Source organism: Urocampus carinirostris, chromosome 9, assembly GCF_059441175.1.
Source record: "Urocampus carinirostris isolate Australia breed hairy pipefish chromosome 9, RoL_Ucar_1.0, whole genome shotgun sequence".
Taxonomy (NCBI): domain Eukaryota; kingdom Metazoa; phylum Chordata; class Actinopteri; order Syngnathiformes; family Syngnathidae; genus Urocampus; species Urocampus carinirostris.
This window is the reverse complement of record NC_142357.1, coordinates 18,295,646-18,319,532: the sequence shown is the minus strand read 5'-3', so window position 1 is coordinate 18,319,532 and position 23,887 is coordinate 18,295,646. Positions and strand designations below refer to the sequence as shown.

At 41.7% G+C, this 23,887-nt stretch overlaps 1 long non-coding RNA gene across 1 annotated transcript in view; it reads right to left on the bottom strand.

Moving 5' to 3' along the window:
- Positions 1–236: 236 nt before the first annotated feature.
- LOC148359484 (uncharacterized) overlaps positions 237–23,887 on the bottom strand; it is a 37,583-nt gene continuing 13,932 nt past the window's right edge. Inside the window, exons 2-4 of the long non-coding RNA XR_015851424.1 lie at positions 13,165–13,251; positions 4,092–4,244; positions 237–486 (exon numbers count right to left, since the gene is read on the bottom strand). This is a non-coding gene — a long non-coding RNA (uncharacterized LOC148359484). The remainder of the gene's footprint in view (positions 487–4,091; positions 4,245–13,164; positions 13,252–23,887) is intronic.

The following is a 23,887-nucleotide window of genomic DNA, read 5'->3' as shown; positions in this document are numbered from 1 at the left end:
CTATCTCTCTATCTCTCTCTCTCTCTCTCTCTCTCATATTTTATATATATATATATATATATATATATATATATATATATATATATATATATATATATATATATATATATATATATATATATATATATATATATATATATATATATATATATATATATATATATATATATACATATATATATATATATATGTATATATATTTGTAATTATGTTAGTTTGCAGATAATAGTTCACAATACAGACAACTGCACCTCCCATATAGGACTTTTATTTATGTCCAACATTTTCAATTCAGCTTTTCCATAATTATTATTATTTTTTATTCCAGACAATAGGTGAAGGCTGAAAATTAAAAAAAACAGGTTGTTTTATCACAAAAAGGTAAGTTTTGGTCTTATATTGATTCTTACTGAAATTCAAACTCTGTGGTGTGGACAGCAAAGTTCCGATCTCCTTCTGGCGTGAGTGGAAATTGCAGCATTGTACCTGTTGAGCATACTTATCCGAAAACAAGATTAGCATACCTCAATTATGGAGACGGCCACGTTGCAGCACAAAGTGTACGGAGCTAAGAGACTGCACAAATTAGACGAAATAAAACATAAATTATCCTCATTGATCAGCCGGCAACAGAAATAAATATTTGAATATTCTAATTAGATTTTTCCCCAACTATATTTTTATTTATCTCTGTAATAAAAGCAATAATTTAGTCAACATTTGAATTTCAATATTGTCACTTTGGGAATCAATCCCTTTGATATGTCCAGGAAGTTGCATCATTCATATTGCTGTCCACAGGAAGATCACCATTAAGTCATGTAATACGTCTCACCAGATTTCAGTTTAGAATATCTTGATTATTTGATTGATGGAGTTGAGTTCATTTCTTATGTAATGTTCTTTGCGTCAAAATGCTATTTGTATAAATGCTATTTACGCTGGTGTAATATTGAAATACGCTATGATATATTTTATATATACATATTTAGTCGTGTTGATAAAATGTATCTTTCATGTTTTAATTTATTTGATCGGGATTATACAATATCAGTTTTGTTTTAATTAATAATATCACCTTATTTAAAAAAAATGAAAGACAGGGACATTTATATCAGTTCGTGAGATTTTTTGAATAATTATTTTCCTGATCAATTCCAACAAACTAATATCCAGCGTCTGTTCACTATAACAAATACATTCAAATCCCTCAATAAGAGTTGAACTCCTTGAGTACGATTATCCCCAAATCAGGTAGCATTCCTCAGTAGGATAGTACTCCATTCAATATCTTAAACTTGTAATAGATTTTCAAGCAAGCTTTATGGACTGTTCTTTTCAAAAAGTATGATGGTAGAATACGTTTTTCTTCGCACGAATACATTGGGACAGCCATTTTCTGTAATGCGCAACATCCATCCATCCATCCATCCATTATCTGCACCGCTTATCCTCAATAGGGTTGCGGGGGTGCTGGAGCCAATCCCAGCTATCTTCGGGCAGTGGGCAGGGAACACCCTGAACTGGTTGCCAGCCAGTCACAGGGCACACAGAGACAGATAACTCACTCGCTCATTCACACCTAGGGACAATTCAGACTGGCCAATTAACCTGACATGCATGTTTTTGGTATGTGGGAGGAAACCGGAGTGCCCGGAGGAAACCCATGCAAGCACTGGGAGAACATGCAAACTCAACACAGGAAGGTTGGATGTCATGTCCTCAAAACTTTGACACACACGCGCTAACCACTGCGCTGCCGTGCTGCCCTATGCTCAATATATTCTGTGATAAAACCTCGAAAGGAATTGCTCGTCTGTTTCAGCCTCTATTTGAAAAACCTGTGTTTTTGGTATTCAGAACCAACAAACACACTTGGGTAAAAGCCATTCCTCAAAACTGCCGAGACAGCTGTTTGCAATTTGTCTGTTTCCCTGATCCCTGATTTTTTCTGTATTTAGAAACAATCCCACCTGTTATCCCCAAATAATGCCATTCGTTGGAGGGGCATCTGGTATGTTATTTATTGCTGTTTGCCAGGCTGTGTATTGTTGAATATAACTCTTCCTGTTAGCTTCAGTTTTGATAAAACCAGGCAACTACAAAATAGTTTGGTTGCTGTTTAACATTTTTGTTACTGGAATTGATTTGGAGGGAGACTGACACTGCTATTTATTTAAAGATGGTTGGAACTTTAATGTAAGTAATTTAAATATATCTCATCTATCTCTATTTCCATCGTCCAGTTTTTTTACCGAAACATGGAAACCTCAACCTTGTACTTGAACTAGGTGACCCCTGTGGGGTGTTGCAACCACACCTTGAAGTTTATCAGTTTCATGAACTTTAAGTAGTGCTATTAAATTAGTATTATTTTATTTGCGTTTAATCTCATTATTACATTTCTAACTTGTATTTTGATTTTCATATGCAAAAAAAGAAAAACATACCGTGTATTGGAGTTCATCAAACTTTTTAATACTGTTAACGTGAATGAGAGATTATGTTTATCAGTAAATTCTATATTGATTGCCCTTAGCAGAGATTTTAAGACCCGATATAAATAAATAAACTAGAAATTTGGGTAATAATTACAGTCTTTACCATTCATAAGAATAACACCGTGGGATGCGTGATTTCTATTCTCAATGTGTTTTTTTAAATTTTTTTGTGTTTGTGCAAGTTATCAAGGGATTCAATCCCTGATTCCAACCATGTATAATATGGGTACTATTCTTTTTTAATATGCTGATTTAAATTTTCAAGATTCATCCAGAAATCGATACCCTCACTTTTCCTGTTTCCAGGTAGACATTCTAAAACAAGGCCACCATGCAAATATTGTCAATTATTTCTCTAAAAGTAATTTTTTCGGAAGCAAGATAATTTTGATTTAGTCCAATTTGTTGACAACTCAAGAGTGGGAAATAGGTATCGGTCTGCAAAAGTGGCGTTTGCTAGCCCTAAAATGTCCTGATATTTTGTGAAGATTATTAGAGGAATTCCCAAAAAGTAACCTGCATGGACATAAAACTATGTGTATTTATTTCAGAAGCAAGGCACAAATAATTAAATTGATAATACATCTAGCTTCTTCAGATTCTCTCTCTCTCTCTCTCTCTCTCTCTCTCTCTCTCTCTCTCTCTCTCTCTCTCTCTCTCTCTCTCTCTCTCTCTCTCTCTCTCTCTCTCTCTCTCTCTCTCTCTCTCTCTCTGTTTCCTTCTGTTTCTCTTTCTCACTCTCTCACTCTCTCTCCCTCTCTTAGCTGTCAACCTCCACGGCTCCATGCCCGTGCTAACTGTCGGAATTTCCCGTACAAAATACAAAATAATCGTACACCATATTTTTTTTTCGGATGCAGGATGGGAAATCCCCAGGCGGCAGACGCATGCGCACAGTGGCATCAAACCGCTCACTTCGTTTGCAAGGAAAAAAAAACCGATACCTAGATAGAGGCTACCGCGGCGAACTCCTCTGACTTGATTGATTTGCCATTTCGTGATAGTCGGTGTATCATTGACAAATTTGCGTTTTTTCGTACAGATTTCCTTGTACGTCGTACTCGTCTTAAAATGCATAAAAAAACGTACTTTGTACGGCAAAACCGTACAGGTTGACAGGTATGCCCTCAGTTTCTCTGTGTTCTTCTCTCTCTCTGTCTCGCTCTCTCTGTTTTTCTTTTTCCATCTTCCTCTCTCTCGCTGTCTCTCAATGTCTCTATCCATCCGTGTCTTCCAATGTCTCTCTCTCTCAATGTCTCCCAATGTCTCCCAATCTCTCTCTCTCTCTTCTCTCTCTCTCTCTCTCTCTCTCTCTCTCTCTCTCTCTCTCTCTCTCTCTTTGTCTCTCTTTCTCTCTCTCTCACCAACTATTCTGGCCTCCATGACAGATTTTTCTCTACCATGTGGCCCCGAGCAACAATGAGTTTTACACCCCTGTACTAGACCATACAGCGACAGTGGTTAAATAATACAGCATGTCCTTTTAAGTTTACCCATAACTTTTTTTGTGTCTGGGTGGAACGTTCCATTCCACCCAATTCTTCGATCATCCGCCCCCTAATTACTCTTGGTTTTAACAAATGCAATCACCTTTTGCGTTGGTCTTGTCACGTCACTGCATGAATCCATTGGCCTCGCATCTTTTCAAGAAATTGCAGTCACAAGTCGGGAAAGGCAAAAAAGCATCTCTGGCAGCTCCTCTTTTCGTCTTCAGTCGTCTTTTTCACTGTTGGGTTGGGGGGGCTGATTTTGGGAGGGGTGACAGGCAAGAGCGGAGGCAGGTATCATGCTAAAAATCACTTCACTGGAGACCTTACATCAAAGCGGAAGCAAACCTCGCGCTGATTGAACTTTCAAGCTCGGAATAAAAATACGCGGTGACATCAGAGCCGCCAAAATGTGACTGTCATGTTTTTCAAACTTGGCTCAACGACCGACTCAAAAGAATTGTTGGGTGCAGAGCGCAAACGCACACACGTGCGCGTTGTTGCAATTTCGCAAACACGTATCGCAAAGACATGTAACCGTCTTTGTCTTACTGGAGCCTCAAAGTCCGATTAGATTGAGAGACACGCGTGAAGAGTTTGTCAAAAACCTGATGATAGACAGTGCTTTGGTGACTTCTCGAGAGAGCTACGGCTGTCACGAAATCTGACGCCGGCGTGCGACACGGGACCCAGTCTCGCAAATTTCGAAAATGACAATTGGATTGTGATGCGGTAGCGATGATGGTAGATTCAGTTTTTTTCTTTTTTATATGAAAAAGACAAAAGTTCTGCTGAAATTTGTATGACAAGCCTTGGTAACGCGAGATGATCTACGAGCAGCCACGAACTGTGGTACAGTTAGCCCAAAAAGGATCGCTAGGCTATTTATCCACATCTTAGTCTTTACTGTAGCTTTAGTGTTTTGTTGAAGGACAAACATGTCTTCTCTTGTCCTCAGCATGTTCGTTGGATATCAGGTGAGGAAAATGTTGGCAGAATCAGAGGCTGGAGATGAACTGCTTCTTGAAAATGTTTTGATTGGCACCAATTTTGGGGACCATTGTGAGTTAGCCAAATGCTACGATCTTGCAATAGTATACAAAAACATTTTAAACAAGCGTTTTATACTTCTGATTTGTTACTGAATTGTTGTGGCTGTCCTGGTAGTTTTTTCATCGTTTGAGGAATATCCTGCTATGAGCCATTTTAAGCAGCTTGCCACTGTGCCCCATTGTCTTCTAGACATTGGTCTTGGTGACATGAGGTGTGCTTGTGGTCAGCCAACAATACGAAAATAGGGCTGAAGCTGATTAACTTTTTTTGTATATTACAGTCTTCTGTTTCCATTATTTATTTATTTTTTTGACAAAAACTCCTGAAAATTGGACAAAGTTTACTGTCTAGTAGATCAGTGGTCTAAAACATTTTCCGTACAACAAACTGGTTTAATGTCAGACAATACTTTCACTTCCCACTGATAAGAGTAATCATAACAACAACAACAACAACAATATTGTTAATGATAAGTCTAAATCTATTATTTTTTTCATGTGGAATATTTAAGTATCCCCGTAACGGGCACCAATTTAACTTGACACAGGCAACTCCAGACGAACCCCTGCAAATGACCCTGGTTGCCAAAGTAACATTTAATGAACATGTCATGTCAAACCACGTGTCAAGTAATGAAAACCACAAACTCATTAAATAAACCTTGTGAAAAGTGTATTGGTGTTTTATGGTCTCCATGCGCTCCTTGATCTCGATATAGGAATTTCCAAGTATCCTTGAATTGCAAAGATCCATCTTTGCTCCTTTGCCAAACGTTTTCATGACCACCAGTTTGTTGACTAGTCTGATAAAAATGTGTCTAGCAATATTATTGTAACATGACATAGTGTTCTGCAGTTAACCATTCTGATGCTGATTGGCTGCAAGCACAAACATCTGGTTACGCTGTATATCCCGTGAGTGGAGATCCAAGTTTTCAAATCGACCAATGCACCGGACGATAGGCGACTGCGCTCACCCGTAAGAACCACTTTGACTTTTCAAGTGCCCCACCTCAAACAGGTTATCACTCAGTGTCACCCTAGTGGTGTCAATTAAACAATAATAAGCAAAAAATAATGGAACTTAATTTTTCTCCATGCAGCCCGTTATCAAATGACTAATGGCCTGTTACCAGTCTGCTGCCTGGTTGAGAAACTCTGTCGTAGACAATGAAAGGCGACAGTAATGATTGATGATGAGACATTTTTTGTGCGAATCCTCCATGGTGTTTTCACACTAACTTGACCAAGGTACCCTAAGACTGTTTCAGTCATGCCTGACTCCATATTTTAGTCAGCAAAGTGCAACCAAGGCCGTGTTATGAAAAAAAAAACAGGACAAAGGGGGCTGGTTTTACCTGTACAGGACTGTAAAATCCGGATCATGATAAGCCGCACCCATTATTTCTGTAAAACTGCCTTGTAAAAAAAGCCAGGTTTACCTTTATTCGTCTAGTTCAGGGATCAGCAACGTATGACACGCGTGCCAGCAGTGGCACGCCGAGGTTAACCAGTGGCACGCGAGCACACGGCAAAATAATGATTATATTTTATAAGTGCGCATTTTTACCTGAAATTTAGACTTTTTCAGTTGTGCGCCGTGTTATTTAGAGGCGTTACGTTAGCGCCCCTCCTCAGCTTCGTATGTCAGTGTATGTTTACGCGGCGCCTCGCAGAGGAGGGATCCATGTTTTAACCGAGCCAATGAAACACACGCGCGCGATAAATGAACGAATTAGGAAGGGCTCCTCGAGCGAAAACATCTCGTTCTTTCCAGCCATTGTGGACAGACGAATGGGGCTTTGTGCAAAAAATGACCATGCTTTTTCCTGCATTATGCCTCGAGAGCATTGTACCTCGCACAGCAAGAGTTAAACGTCATTATGAGACGAAACATGAATTCAAGGATGAGTCTGACATGGCCGAGACATTAAAACGCGCAGTGTCCAGGTACGACAAACAAACACAGACCCTGAAGACCTCTGTCACTGCTACAAACATATCCACTGAAGCAAGCTATCACATTGCTCACTGCATAGCAAAGTACAGAAAAACATTTACTAATGGCGCGTGTGAGTGCGTGTGTGTGCGCGCGCCTTCTGCTTCTAAAACAAAATCTCATCGATAAATGGTATGGTAGCTGTCCATAGAGCTTGTTTTTTGATTGTACTTCATTGTTAATGAAGAATGGTTGATTCTGGTTAATTCTTGTGGCAAAAAGTTGAAGTCATGGATGGCTACAGGCCTTTCCACTTGTTATTCACATTCATTTTTTAGTTGATTGGTGAACAAGAATAGTGGGAGATAAATTGGTCAGTTATACGATCAAAATGTATATCCATGTTGTATATTTGTGTAACGGGTGTAATAATAACTTTTATTTTATTGAAATTCCTGCTAAAATATGTGTATAGTTTTTGGTAAATGTCCTGCAATGCTGAGTCCAACAGTGCCATCTGCTGGTATGGGGTGGGGTTTGGTTTTGGCTTCTAACATGTGACCAGGAGGCGGGGTTTTGTCAGTTTAACCAGAGTACTACAAAGAGATCAAAGAGATCAGACCCAGCAGAAAAAGCTAATGTTGTGACTCATCCATTTGCAGAACTGTAATAATAAAAACCTCATCATCCAGTCCAGCGTGAATGTGGATCTTTGGTGGGACACGTATAGCGCGGTTACATTGGTGCCGTGACCCGTGACTTCTATCAAGCTCTCCGAACCGAGGACTGTCCTACCTGCCACATCATTTCATGAAGCCATCAGCTCACAGTATTTAAAACTGCTATACAGTGACGTGTTACGCAGGCGATTTTGACTTATTTATATCTTTGAAACATGTTTACTCAGAGCACAAGTGACGTTTCTGAGGGTGTAGCTGATCAGATGACAAATATTATTCAGGAGATAGGACATAAATTGGCTGATAGCATATTTACAAATATACAGTCACGTAATATAGTAGCTCCTAACGCTGCAGCCACACAAGATGTAGCAAACAGATTGAGTCAGGTGGTTACACAGAGAAAGGTTAAGGAACCGCCGTCATTTATTGGGGATGGCTCAGACTCAATAACAATACATGAGTGGGAAGATCTAATGAGGACATTTATTAAAAGGAGTAATGTGAGACTTGAAGAGCAAGCAGAGGAAATCCTTATACATTTAAGAGGAAAAGCTAAAGATGTAGTTAGGTTTGGCATTAGAAACAGTAATATAGACGTCTATACCCGCCCTGACATGATTTATAGTCTTCTCAGGAAACACTTTAGCTGTACCAAGTACTCTGCTGTCCCTCTAGCTGACTTTTATTCAACTTTGCCCAAAGACCAGGAAGACCCCTATGACTACTGGCTGAGACTAAACAGAGCAGCTGACCTTGCCTCTGAGTGCTTGAGTGAGCAGGGCAAAACATTTGACAACCCTGAAATAGAGGTTACTCGCATGTTTATTAGGAACTGCCCATGCAAGGAACTGGCACTCACTTACAGATCAAAAACCATCGAAAAGTGGTCAGCATGTGAGGTACTAGAGGTGCTGAATGAATACCACGCTGAGAAGAGCTACAAAGCAGATTCCCTACAACAACCTGCGAATAAAGCGGAAATTGCCGTACACAAAGCTGAGGTGAACCATGGTCCAACCCTCGTGCACGAGCCACCTCAGACTTCGAGCCCACAGTATGTCTCTCTAACGGACGTTATTAGTATGTTGGAGAAAGTTCTGATACGTGTTACCTCGAACCAGTTTCAAGAGAGAGGGGGAGCTCCAACCAGGCGACCCGGAGCCAGAATAAATGGTTTCACTGCCAAGCCATGTATCATTTGCAAAGAAGTCGAACACAGTGCTCTCTCTCATTGCCGAGACAAAAACCTTTGCTTTCACTGCCATGCCCCAGGGCATTCTCGACGTGATTGTCCAGTGACGAAAGTTGTCCCGCTGCCTCAGGGAAACTAACTGATCTGCGCTTAGGGGAGAACAGTGCAGATCAACTGAGTATACCTCCCACCACTAAAGTGAAGCTGACGCCTGCAGATTGGTCCGATGCATGCCAGAACGCCTTTGAAACACTGAAGCACGACCTCGTGACAGGTGTCACTCTGGCCCACCCAGATTTTGATGCGCCGTTTATTCTGGCTGTCGACGCATCCTTTGATGGGATTGGAGCAGTCCTGTCACAGCTGCCACCTGGTGGAAAAGTAGCCAGACCAGTCGCCTTTGCAAGTAAGACGCTCTCTCGCTCCCAGCTCAACTACCCTGCACACAGGCTCGAATTTCTTGCCTTGAAATGGGCGGTATGTGATAAATTCAGCCATTGGTTGAAAGGAAGACACTTTACCACGTGGACCGACAATAACCCACTTACATACATTTTGACCAAACCAAGACTTGATGCGTGTGAACAGCGGTGGGTAGCGAAGCTAGCTGCATACAATTTTGACCTGAAGTACATTCCCGGCCCAAAGAACATCGTAGCCGACGCTCTGAGCCGTGAGCCATTTGTACGGTCATGTGTGGGTCATCGCCTTGTTACCGAGCCCTATACTTCGCTCTTGGACCAAGTCAACAGGGTGAACAACAGTACTGTGCAAGAGGTGTTCAGAGTATCCAACAATTGTCACGCTGTTGTAGACGAGAGTGCTGGGACATCAGACGAGTCAGTAAAAAGGGCAATTCCATCAGGCTCCAATGGTTCAGTGACATCAGAAGAGGTTGCTGCTGTCTTCAGTGCTCAGTCCACTGGTGGCGTGGGTCAAGTGATGGGAACAGACGCCAACTTCAATCTTCTGCAGAAGGGAGATCAGTCAACGGCACTCCCACAGAGTCAGCTTGTTGGTTTACAAGAACAGGACAACACAATAAGCAGGACCATGTACTTTGTGCATAGACACAAGAGACCTACCAGGCGTGAGAGAGCTGTCGAGTCGCCTAGTGTGATGAAACTACTGAAGCATTGGAGCAGACTCACCATACAGAATGGCATGCTCTACAAAATAAGGAAAGATCCTCACATGGCCAAGAAAATCTTCCAGTTTGTGGTGCCTGATTCATTGAAACAGAAAGTCCTTCAAGGTTTACATGACTCAGCAGGTCACCAAGGCCAGAACCGTACTTTGTCTCTGGTGAGGCAACGATTCTTCTGGAATGGCATGGAACGTGATGTTGTGAATTATGTCAAATCCTGTCAGCGCTGTGTAGTAGGGAAAACACCGGAACCACACAACCGTGCACCACTCAAGAACATAGTCACCTCTGAGCCTATGGAGTTGGTCTGTATAGACTTTTGGACTGCTGAGCAAGAGAACAAGTCTGTAGATGTCCTGGTCGTAACTGATCATTTCTCCAAGATGGCGCACGCCTTCCCTTGCAGAAATCAAACCGCCAAACAAGTTGCTCGCCGTCTGTGGCAGGATTTCTTCCTTGTCTATGGTTTCCCACGGCGTATCCACTCTGATCAGGGAGCTAATTTTGAGAGCAAACTGATCAAAGAGCTTCTAGAGATGGCAGGGGTGCAGAAATCCCATACCACTCCGTACCACCCAATGGGAAATGGCATCGCAGAACGATTCAACCGAACATTGGGAGATATGATCAGAACCCTTCCCCCTCAGCCCAAAGCAAAGTGGCCACAAATGCTGCAGCAGCTCACATTCTGCTATAACTGCACAGAGCATGAGACAACAGGGTTTGCACCGTTTTACCTAGTGTTTGGTAGGATCCCTCGTCTCCCTGTCGATGTCATGTTTCAACATGCTAATACCAATGATGCTGTTGTCAGCTACTCTGACTTTGTACGCCATCTGAAGAAAGATCTACATGAAGCTGCTCAAATTGTACAGAGGAATACTCTCAGAGAACAGACTCGTCATGCCAAGCTGTACAACCGTAGGGCCAAAGGATCACCTCTCGTCGTGGGAGACCGGGTGTTGATCGCCAACAGAGGTGTCCCGGGGAAACGCAAAGTTGCAGATAAGTGGGAGTCAACCCCGTATGAAGTCATATCAGTCAAGCCTGATCTCAATGTCTACAGAGTCAAGGATTGTCTGACGGGCAAAGAGAAGGTAGTTCACAGGAATTTGCTGCTCTCTGTTAGCTTCTTGCCCTGTGAGGATGATCTGGCCAGCGAATCTGAACACTCAGAGTCTGACGCTGCTATGCATGGAAGTGATGTATGCCCTGATTTACCTGACGCGGTTGAAGACAGTGATGTCCGTACAGTAAACTGGGTGATACAGGCAGGTGAAGAGCAAGTTCATCCAGAGGTAGAGGATAACTCACTAGACAGCAGATCTGATGCCCAGTCCGACTCTCGCAGTGTTGATACATCCAGTCGAGGAAGTCAGCACATCCCCGAACAAGATGTTGACCATACTTCAAGTGACAATACGGAAAGCCCATCACAGTGCTCTGAAAACATAATCCCTTTGGGTATGGGTCTCCCAGACGAGACCCCATTGAACACTGACCATCTGGACGCAGACTCCCCTGATACTGACTGTTTAGACTTGACTGCCCCAGACCTTCAAGCTCAGGTTATTTGTGCTCAACCTAACCGTTATGGTCTTAGGGTCCGCCAGTCCATCAGGCCTCCTAGTCGTCTTATTTGTCAGATGAATGACCATGTGGTAGGTGACAATCCTCTGTCCGCAATATCTGCAAGTTCCTAGTTTAAGTTCAGTAGAGATGCACTTTCAGTTTGAGTAACAAAGCTTGAGTAAGAAACAAGAATTGTGCCTATGTGAGCACTTACAACTACAGGAACAATGTTTGATATTTCAGAGATGTAACAGGCATCTTTGAGTCTGTGCTTAGTTAGGAGTTTGATCGCCTCCTTTCTTTTCACACTCCTTTTTGGGAGAGTTTTAGAACTGACATGCACTTCAGTTTGTTCCTTGTAATACTGTACCAGTTTTCGTGTCCTCTTTTTCATCAGTATTTGCCTTTTTGGCATGTGATTTTTTTTCTGTTTAGTGTAGCACTCCCATATTTAGCAGAATTTCAGGGGGGTGTATGTAACGGGTGTAATAATAACTTTTATTTTATTGAAATTCCTGCTAAAATATGTGTATAGTTTTTGGTAAATGTCCTGCAATGCTGAGTCCAACAGTGCCATCTGCTGGTATGGGGTGGGGTTTGGTTTTGGCTTCTAACATGTGACCAGGAGGCGGGGTTTTGTCAGTTTAACCAGAGTACTACAAAGAGATCAAAGAGATCAGACCCAGCAGAAAAAGCTAATGTTGTGACTCATCCATTTGCAGAACTGTAATAATAAAAACCTCATCATCCAGTCCAGCGTGAATGTGGATCTTTGGTGGGACACGTATAGCGCGGTTACATTTGGACTGGTGTAAAATTACAGCTCTGTTGGATATAAAAAAAAATGTGCGAGTCATTAATCTTGGTGTGGCACACTGATTTACAAGGAAATTTGAAAGTGGCACTCTACACAAAAAGTTTGCTGACCCCTGGTCTAGTTAGAACTCTCTGTTGAACAGGCACATTTTTGCATCCTATAAATATATCTCCAGATACATTTATCTCAAGATGTGTGAGTCAACAGGCAGTCAAAGCTGTTTGTGATGAGCTATAAATTCCATAACAAACGATATGTATTTGTTTGTGTGCATTAGCGGCTACATGCCTAAGTAAACTTCTTAGAAGTGATCGAATATAAGTTTAGTTAGTAATGCTGCGCCTTTTTGGAACAACAAGCTACTTGATCCATGGATTGACCACATGACTGTAAAAGCCACCCGTAATATGACGATTGCCAACTTGGAGACCAACCTTCTGGTGTGAGTTTAGCTCTAACTAGCATTTCAGACTGATAGAATGGGAATGTATTAATCAGTTCATCTTTCATTACGCTCCATCTTCAACGTCTGTGACCTGTTTAAATCATTCTTGTGGTGTACTTCATCTTGAGTCTTCATTGTCAATCAAAATGAATCCTTTTCACAACAACTGTATTGATATTCTCGGAGAACAGATCTTATCACTTTTTTGATGAATGCACATTCCACGTGTGTTTTCCATTTGCAATGCGAAATTCGACATTTGCCGCACTTTTTGCCCTCAAAGCCGCCTCCTGTTGTGCGTTGTGATCACAATAGTGTCAATCTCGTACCTTCAAAGTGCCATCGAAGCTTGCAGCTGCCTTGCCCACATCTCCCGCTCGCAGCTTTGATGGCAGCTTTACAAACAGCTGGATGCTCTGAAACCCAGAAAAAAGAAACACACTCATAAAAACGAAACCTTGGTATTGACTTTGGACATCATCCTGGTGTAAAATACACATTTAAATGCATTGATACTCATATCTGCCAAAAATATTAATTCAATGAAAAGCAAAGTAAAAGGAGTCCCTAATTGATTTTCTGTGCCAACTTTTCTCTATCGAAAAAGCATAACAGACACAAATGAGAGTAAAGGAAGAGACAGAACTTTATATTTGGTTCAAATAAACAAAGACCTGTATAAATTATGTAAGCATCTTTTTCAGAATTAAAGTAAAGGATAATACCTTTCATAGTTGCAGAAGGCTCTTGCCAAATGGAAATGGGCACAATCTAAATCCAACATGCCTCTTATTTCCCTGAATGCATGTTAGGCGTTTTAGTGGGCTTTCCCAAACTATTCTTTACACTTCAAGTAGGTTTTGCTCTAGCACAGAGTGAGAATTCAAGCTGCCTCCTTCTCCTTTCCCCCTGTCAACTTACACTTGAAGCAATGTTTTTTTTTTGTTTAAGTCAACATTTTCTTTCTGTTTGATGCATCAAGCTGCATTTAAATTAATTTAGAGTTATTTTTTTAAATTTGTTTTCCTGCTATCACCTTTCATTGCTCGGTTGATGCGATTTAAAAGTACGTGCATCACATGGGTATGACAAAGAACAGATGTTTGGGATAAAAACAAAAAACAAACACTCGTCACATTAATTGAAAGATTTTCCAAAGTTCTGTTTTCGTGTCAACTAAATTGGAATGCATGTCTTCACAAAACCACAAGCTAAGAGGGAATGGGGGAATGGAACAGCGACAAAACATTTTTGAACTTCATAGTTGTGGAAACAGATTGAAAGCATCTTTTTGTGAGTTCCCAAAAAGAAAAGTACTTGTGAAGTAAAGTGTTTCTTTCTAAAAGTGACGCTGTTTTGACCACAGGGCCAAGATTTGTGTCACGAAAAGTGACGATTGGATTTCGAAATCATGAATGGAAAAGCCCACAAATGACCACACAACACATGAATCCACTTTATATGAGCAGTTTGTCTTGTTAGATGCTGGGGGATATTTAACGAAAAGGTGGCATGTATGTAAATCTGTTATTTAATTCATTTCTAATTAAAAGTTGAAATTTTCCCACTCAATGTGCTACGAAGTCTGAAATGCCTCACAAGTTGCGGGTATAAGGCTTGCTTTGACAAGTACTAACAAGCATTTGGTCCTTAGTTAAGTTAGCATGACAAAGAATATGGAGAATATTGTTTTAAAAACGACATCAAGTAAATATTTGCCACTTGAACCTGCCGCCATCAGTGAAATGACCGCAGAGTCTCAGAGCCAAAACCAGCAGGCTAAAGGACTGCTTCTTTGATCTGGACACTCTCCCTGCCCTACCCCTTTCAACCCTCTGCCTTCGGCCAAATCAAAACTGCTCTATATAGATTATGTCTTCTCATCTCATCTCATTTGCTGCACCGCTTATCCTCAGTAGGGTCGCGGGGGTGCTGGAGCCCATCCCATCAATCATCGGGCAGTGGGCAGGGACACCCTGAATTGGTTGCCAGCCAATCGCAGGGCACACAAGGACAGACACCTCGCTCGCTCATTCACACCTAGGGACAATTTGGACCGGCCAATCCACCTGAAATGCATGTCTTTGGGACATGGGAGGAAACCGGAGTGCCCGGAGGAAACCCACGCACGCACGAGGAGAACATACAAACATACAAAGTCCGGTAGCTGGATTTGAACTCACACAGGAGGTTCCCAAGACCTTAAAACTGTGCTGCACACGCGCTAACCACTCTGCTATTTTTTAATTTCAAACTCTATATATTTCTATATGCATACTTTACTTTACTCTTTTTATTCTTATTGTGTCTTATTTTATTGCAGGTTAGCATGCGTGGAAGAGGAGGTAATTTCATATGTGCTGTATGTGGTACATATAACGTATTTGACAATAAAGTTCAATGTTGAAGTTGATAGATTTCATTTGTGGGGAAATTTATTTTCTAAAAGTATTGTATCCTGTCAAAAGCCAACGATATATTACAGCACACCAAAATGTAGAGTAAGGAAAATGCAAAAAAAAAAGTAAAATTTTGTTCCTCTTGCTTTGAATTTTCATAGTTATTTTTTCTGAAAGAATAAAAAAAAACAATACTGTTTTGAAATTGAGCAGTAATAGCCAAGCAGATAGTAGTTTTTGATATGATTTTATGCTTTGTATAATTATTTATAGTAAAAATTTTCATGCATATAATTTTGCTCATTTTTAATACTATTTTGTTTCTTATTCTAATATGCTTTTTAAGAATTACTTTTAGAAATATCTCTCATCTCATCTCATTAGCTGCACCGCTTATCCTCAGTAGAGTCGCGGGGGTGCTGGAGCCCATCCCAGTTATCATCGGGCAGTGGGCAGGGGACACCCTGAACTGGTTGCCAGCCAATCACAGGGCACTTTTAGAAATATGAGAAAACAAAATACTTAAAACATAATAATATTTAAAAAAAAACATTTAAATATTTGTTTACTTATTCTACTCGAAAAAAAAACAGCAATACTAATGGGCAAAAAAACAGACACATTTTAGGTTGTGATGTAAATTATATGAACACTTATTTTCGATTTATACTTACTCTTAATGGATTCAGAATAAAAATAAACTGAAGTGGGCCGAAAACAGATCCGCTGTCCGGTCCATCAGTTATTTTTTGCAATCGAGTTTTTGAAGAGAATATTTTATTCATTTTAGCCTGCAAAGCGATTCCTTTTGTGTTTGAGGAACGTTGTAGTGGGCCAGTGCCCAGAGCTCATTTTATCCCGCAAAAGGTCAGCGATGCGAGCTTTGTGGCGCCGCCGGGAAAGAAAAGCCCGGCTTGGGCCTTCACAAAGTGCTGTTTGAAGCCGTGCCAAGTGATTGGAAATAATCAAGTGACAATAATCAGATGAAAAGCAAAGGGATCTCAATAAAGTTTGTCATTCAAGCATTCAATCATATCGGAGGTGTTTTGCATAACTAAGAAACGCTGCTTCTAATCCTCAAAGGGTCTGGGGGCGACTTGGCTTTGCACTGTAGTCAATTCAAGGTCACAACCCGGTAGGAAATATGGGCTACCATAGCAACGCAAAGATGGCTTCTGAAGGCTTAGCATAATTCGTGCCTAATAGAAAAATAACAGCGGCAAATCCCGTCCTTAGCTGGCGCTCTTCCCTGACCCGGGCCGACTCCCACCTGTGAAGAGACCAGTCACCAGACCCGGTCGCGAAGGCCGCTCCAAGATGAAAAATAGCCTACCTCTGGGAGGGGGTCAGCCACCCTAAGCCAAATTCTGAAGCCGGAATCAGCCCTGCAGAGAGTCTGCCAGTGAGCTTCGGCTTATTTTTAGAAAGCGAACAACATGAGCTGCTAAATGAATGACACTTTATACGACTCTCCACTTTGAAGTGCTTGAGCCACAAGAACTTTTGGTGAAGGAAATTGGCTTCTGCAGGATAAGAGCTCAGCGCGGTTCCTCTCTTTTTTGCAAAGATGAGTGCCGTGTCGCAGTGGGAAACTGCCTGGCTCCAAAACTGCCCGGTAACCGTGCCCTTCCTATCCTGATGGAAAAAAATAATTCGCCCGCCCCCTTCGCAGTTGCCATAGCCCGCGAAAACCACTGGATTCCCTACATCCTGACGAAAAGGGAATATATTACAGCTGCTTGTCAGCATCACCAAAGAACCGAGCGCACGCCCATATCTGCTACCACGATGGTTCCTGGCTGCTATCAAAGGCCGGGACAAATGGTTACTGTTGAAGGCAGTTGTGAAAACCCCGTTGATGCGTTTGTTGACGTTGATGTGGAAAGGAGAATGACGTTTTTGTGTAATGCTGTGCCGAGTGCCTGACTTAACTGTTTTGATTTGGCTCATGCGCAAACAAAGCAAAGTCACTGCAGACTATCTTCAGGAATTTTCTTAATACATGTGCCATCATTGTAGATTTTGAAAACAAAGGACATTTATTTTATCCCAAGAGATGCATTTATGTACATTAGCATAGCACATTGGGCTCACCTAGTGCAGCTAAATTGTCTACATACTGGCATTTTTCATCAAATTCTATCGACCTTAAAGTCTTCAAAGTCATCATATTACAGCTCTTAAACACACTCAATGAACATGTAAGAATGGGGCTGAACCTTTCTAGAAAATGAAACATATGTAAAGTTAGAAAGCAATGGTTACAGGGAGCTTTTAGGCTTATACTTCTCGGTAGAATAATTGACTGGCAGGCGAATGCCGACATTAACTAAGGGAACCAACATTTTTATTGCAGTTTTGCCCAATGATGAGTAGTTAGGTATTATCTGTCATGATTACTGATGCGCCTGAGACTGCTCCGTTTGCGCCAACAGCCTCGGACGCTGATTTGCTACTGATCTCTTTTCAAACCCCGTCTTCCTGTCAACGATTGTCAGTTCGTCTGCAAATCTCAGCCCCACACTAGGTAAGCACTTTTTGACCCCGTACACAATCCTGTTCTGTTTCCCGGTGCCGAACTCTTTTTTTGAACTCGATTACGTTTCTGCTCCTCCGTCCCAGCCGTCGACCGGTTCTTCCCCCGCTCTCGACACTGCCTTCGTTCGCCACGGAAGTGCCACTTCCGTGTTACAAGCGATCTGCTACCAGTGACCAACGATCACCGGATCGTGGGTGAAAGCCCTTTCCTCCTTCTAAATAAAGCTGAGTATAACGAACGCAAGTGGGTCCCGTGTCCGTTTCTGGTCTCTGACATTATCTGGTGTTGGTGGCTGTTTTATGAAACCCACCAATTCTGTTTGCTTTTGATAGATGTTTGACAGAGGTAGGCAAAGGATCATCAGCTGCTCTCTGCCCAGTCTGGAGGACATTGGCGGCTTGCAATACTGTAGCAAAGCCATACGTATTATTAAATACACTTCTCAACCCGGCCACCATCTGTTGACCTGTTGCCCACTGGTAGCTTCTTCTTCTATCGAGTTGATAAATTCCATCTTGTTTCTTTTTATATGTTACGAAGCCATCCATACTTTTTTTCCTCACCAACTCATTTCAGAGCTGTTGGGCAAATATGCAAATGCCGTATTGATATTCTTTTCTTCCCGCTATATAAATAGATGTTTAAGAAATACACTTTATCTTTGGCCTTTTCCACCTCAGAACTCTCCTGTCACTACTTTTGGCGATGACTGCAGTCTGCATTATGGAAAGATTCTCAGCATGTCCTCCCATTAGGCGGTCACCGACTTTCTTAATCAAGATACGAGGGACCCCCATTTATTTCACGGCACTGATGGACCACGTCCATGTAGAGTAATTAAACTAGAGCCGACCATCCGAATCTGTGTCCCTAGGGTCGACTGGGCCGAACGTCCACTCTTTGTCCGTTTTCTGCCCGGCCCCTTCCTGCATCAAAGTGTGCTTTGGCACACATGCTCAAAATTCACATCTCCATGAAAGAACGGACTCTGCTGGCATAGGGGCACCTTTGGCCTCATTTACCACACGCGGTCCCTTTCCTGTCTTCCAGGCCTCGGTCCGAGTTTAGAAAGGCGATGTGACAAGATCACACAGCAAGGCGCAGCGACTTGAAGGGGAAGAGTTAGCGAGCGTCTTACCAGGAGTCTCCAAAGGCTTCTATTAAAACGCGCTCAATATGCCGGTCAGGGCTTTCAAAGCGCCGCGTAGCCTCTGGCCCCGGCAAACTCAAAGGGCAACGGTGCATTGAGTAGAAGAGGAATCAGGCCCCCATTAATTTAATGAGTCCAGGGTATTAGTATGCTCCAGCCAGCTGTGAAGTCTCCCTTTTAAGGAGTTCTGAGTCCAGATCCACCGACTTGGCTGGGACAAAGGAGGAGAGCAGACAACACACACTCAACTAATCTAAGATCAATTTCTTTCTGCTCACCCTCATTGGACATTTATACTGGTTACTTAACATGTCTTTGTTATTTGAGATGTTAACCAATGCTAAACACTTGCTTGATCCACAAAAAGTAACAATGGGATAGCACATGATAAATTGTTAATATTGGCAATGCTAAGATTTTATAAATTGTGTCAAGAGAGATACACAGTTGTCACCTAGAAAATAAGCTTATCCAAAAATAAGTTCCCAATTTTTATTGTTTACCTCTCCTAGTGGCAATATAATATGTACAAAAAGTTTAATGAATTTGAGGGAGAAATTATTCCATTCCGTTCAACTGCAGAAATCAGTTCAACTTGATGGGCTCATTTTGAGAGATAATGATACAATCATTTTTATTTTATCGTTGGAAATAAAGTGAAAGCTTGTCAGTGCAGTCCTAGTTTCTGAAAATGCAATTACATAAATATGCAATTGAAATAAATTTTCTGGGTTCATTCATTTTCCATACACATACTCTTACCAGGGTCGAAGAGGTTCCATCCAAGCAGTTGGCAGGGGACACCCTGGACTGGTCGCCAGTCATTCAAGATCATTAAGGTTACGGAATATATTCAAAATTACAGAGCCACAATTTGACAGGACCCATCAACCAGTGAGTATCAGCTGCAAGAGCTAATTCAATCCATCTCAACCAGGTAACATAGCCCAGGCTGGTGCCACATCAAACGGCCGTCCTCCCACCGGTTCGCCGTCTCATCTCAGGCTCATCCAAGCCCTCTGTGACCCAGGATCGGAGCCCACTGAGCTCAGGGCCCTGACCTGAACGCTACAGCTCCATGGGATCCCAAAGGGGGACCTGAAGCAGGACTTGACTTGCCTCTGCCGATCCCCATACCAAACTGTGGCCGTGCGCCTGGACGCATCTGTTTGGACTCTAAACTGCGGAACAGAGAGGAGATGAGTGTACGGGTGAGAGGTCACTGAGGAGAGGGAAAACACTCGTAGGAGTTGCTTTGGCTGGTAATGATCACAAGGGAGCCCATCTGGCTTAGCACAGGGAGAACCAGATTCCCGGCAGGTCTCCGGAAGCACAGTCACGTGCTGCCTCAGCTCGAAATGAAATGGTGCACGCAACTTCAACTTTTTGTTGAATCATTGCATCCAGTTTTCGTAAAACTGATTTTCTTTTTGGTAGACTTTGTAGTTAGGTGTCTCAACTGCACGGAATCCACCTAACAACACAAGCCTACTGTACTTTTTATGTCAATATTTCAAAACAATATTCATGACACAGCTAGAAGGTGTGCCAAACACACAGATACTGCGAATACTAAACTAAATTAAGGGTTTATTGCTGTGTGTCTCGATCGCCAGATAATATACACTGGAAGAAAATATGCAGTACTCAGGGTTGGGTAGGGTTACTTTAACTTGAGTACTTTCAATTACTTTTGGATTACTCCAATATCAAATATGCTAATAAAAGACAAAATAAACTAAATATGAATAAAATGATGACTCACAACACGTGGTAAGCTTTCTCTCCTGACCTTGATCTCTTTGATCTCTGGCAAAACTAACATAAAATAAAAATAAAATGAAAATAAATCCAAACAGCTTGCCAACATAATTTTTGCTGTTCCATGTATTCCGTTACTGCACAAAATTTAGTCATTTTATTCATATTTAGTTTATTTTGTGTTTTATTAGCATATTTGGTATTGGAGTAATTCAAAAGTAATTGAAAGTAATCCAGTTAAAGTAACCTTACCCAACCCTGGCACTACTTATGAGTTGTTATCGAGTGAACAACTATGTTGAGCACCTTTTCAGTTTACTCTGTTTTCTGAATATAGCAATAACACAAATAGATGCAATAACAACCATAGCAAGGAAAGAGCTTTGAAGCAATGTATTTTCCAATCTTTTTCTGATATTCCTCTTCAAGTTATTTTTCTGTTAATGAATATTATTTTCTAATCTTTGTGTTATATTGTAGGCACTTAGTCACCAGCTCGGTAGCCTAGATGGTAGGGCGCCCGCTCTGAGACTGGGAGGTCGCTGGTTCAAGCCTCGGCCGAGTCATACCGAAGACTTACAACATTGGTACTCATTGCCTCCCTGCTTGGCGCTCGGCATTAAGGTTTGGAATTGGGGGGTTTGGTCACCTAATGACTAAAATGGCTGCAGCCCTGTTTGGCTGCGGCTGCATCGGCTCGCTACAGTTTAACTGTACGGGTCAGGTGTATCAACATTTCGTTCTGTGTGCATGGTTACAAAGAATGACAATAAAAGGGAATTCTATTCTATTCTACCAGCCAATTGTTGCGAGGAATTGACATCTATGTGCAGTCAAGTACCTGTTTAGGATTGGACTATGCAGATCAATTCCTGTGAAAATATATCAAGTTGGTTACTGTACTGACTACTTATGGCCACCTGCTAGCAGTGGTGTCTCTCTTTCTGAGAAAATGAACTTGAGAAAATCATAAAAATTTAAGAAATCAGTTCTCTGAGATTTAAAGATTTTAAGATTACGAGTTCCTGCTCTGTGACTTGCAACCGAACCCACTTGGACATTTATGATGCTAATCCTGTTATAGACCTTTTGTACAGCCCCGAAGTTGACATCTGATGATCAGTATTACTCCAAATTGTAGTGACAGGATCTGATCGTAAATGCTCAGATTTGGACAGTGCTTTGACATCACCAGAACGCCTAGAATTTAGTGAGCTACTTGTGAGAGCTAGATTCTTTTGCATACTATAATATCATTTTTTCACCATTGCTCTAAAATGTGGGATTCGAGTGAAATCGAGTGAATTCAGATCTGATTTGCCCCTATGTCCCGGTCCGAAGCCTACGATCTGAGAGTGCCGGTCTTATGGTGATCCCAAGAGCAAAGAAGTGTTCTGCTGGTTCAAGAGCGTTCTCCATCCGGGCACCGGTGCTGTGGAATGCTCTTCCCCCTGAGATCCGATCTGCAACCTCAGTGGAAATGTTTTAATCTAAGCTTAAAACTCACTTCTACTCCATAGCATATGAATAACCTAGTCTTCTCGTCGGATGAAAAATAGTCTGTGTAATATAGTGTAATAATCTGTGAAGCCCTTTGAGACTCTTCGTGATTTAGGGCTATACAAATAAAAAGGACTTGACTTGACTTGACCCCATTTTCTATGGTAAATTACTAAAAAATGGAAACGCTCAAATTTATTTTCGGGGTCAAACGTGAAAGTCCAATGTTTAATTAGATTGTCTCTGAGTTTCTATTGTCTTATCACACAAATGATAAGACAATAGTCCTTAAATGATCAGTGAAAATGCTAAAAAAAAGGCGAGCTTTGGTCTTTTCTCTTTTCTAAAAAAATGTCTGTCGATCGTAGATGAAATATAATCGGCTCGCATTCTGATGAGTGACTGAGGAACAGTTTTTGATGGTCATCAAGGGTGAATTCGTTCTAGTACCATCATATTGGTCAATCTGAATTTTAGAGGTAGTGTTAGTGCATTCATTCTGCGCCTGAGCGTGGCACAGAGGGGCAGACTTGGGAGGGACGGGCTTGAGCATGGTATAAATGCCTGTACATACGTACGTATATACTATGTACTTGTACTAAATACCTAGTGACTAGAACTGAGAACGTAACTAATGCAATCTCTTCAAGAGGGTCGGAGAGAACTCGTTCACAGTCCACACCCGGCCTTCGAATTTAACAGGTGGTGTACTTTTGGACCATTTGGAAGCGATTCTAAAGTGTTTGTTTGTTGGCAGTGTTGAGGTTCACAATGGCAACAAGTGCAGTCAACAGTCATTCCAAATATATAAGGAGTGTAAACGACAGAAGGCTGTGGGTGTCATCTATATGAAGTGCCGAAAATGTCACACTCTTTTCTGCCATTGGTACGCTGGTAATGTATGGTCACCCTTATATAGAGCCACGCAATATATGAAACCGTGCCTCCCACCCATAGCAGGTAATAAATATGATGCCCCTAACAGTGTTGGAACTAACACAATACAAAGGAATGCGTTCCTGGAAAGGAAGTACTTTTGTCTGTCACAAGTACTATTACCTGTTGTTGATATCCTTTTGTTACTCTACTGTAGATATTAAGCATGATTGCATTCTTCCGCTACTTATTATTACAACTCATAGACTACAAAGTTCAACTGAATACAGTTTTGTTAGCGCGTTTCAAGCTAAGAGGTCTCATGCATATATTCTTTCTAAGATCTGTGGGTCATCTTACATGCCCATATTGGGATCTATGTCACCAGTGGCCAATGGTAGGCAACGTTTGGGGAGGGATTTTAGCCTGTACAGGAACAACAAACCAACGGGAAATATATGAGGCCAACGTGAGCACAATATTTGTGGTAAACGTGTGCTGATTTTTTTTTTCCTTTCCAAAATTAAGACAAGCTGGATATGGAGTGCCTTAGCTAGCTGTTTGTTTGCACAAGATTGCACAAGCCAATAAGTATAAAGGGTTTACTGCCTCCACAGATTGTTGTTCACGCGCAACAAAATGGTGATCACCATGGGGGGCTCCGTTGATTATTATCGAGTTCCAGAAGAGACTGGGGCAGCGTCGGGAGAAGGCAAGATTAGGGATGCTGGTCCAGCCTAATGCTACGGCTCGTCTAGCAACTCTCCCAATCCACCGCTGTAAACACTGTATCTTACCAACGCCAGGTCAATAAACCATAAAACAGA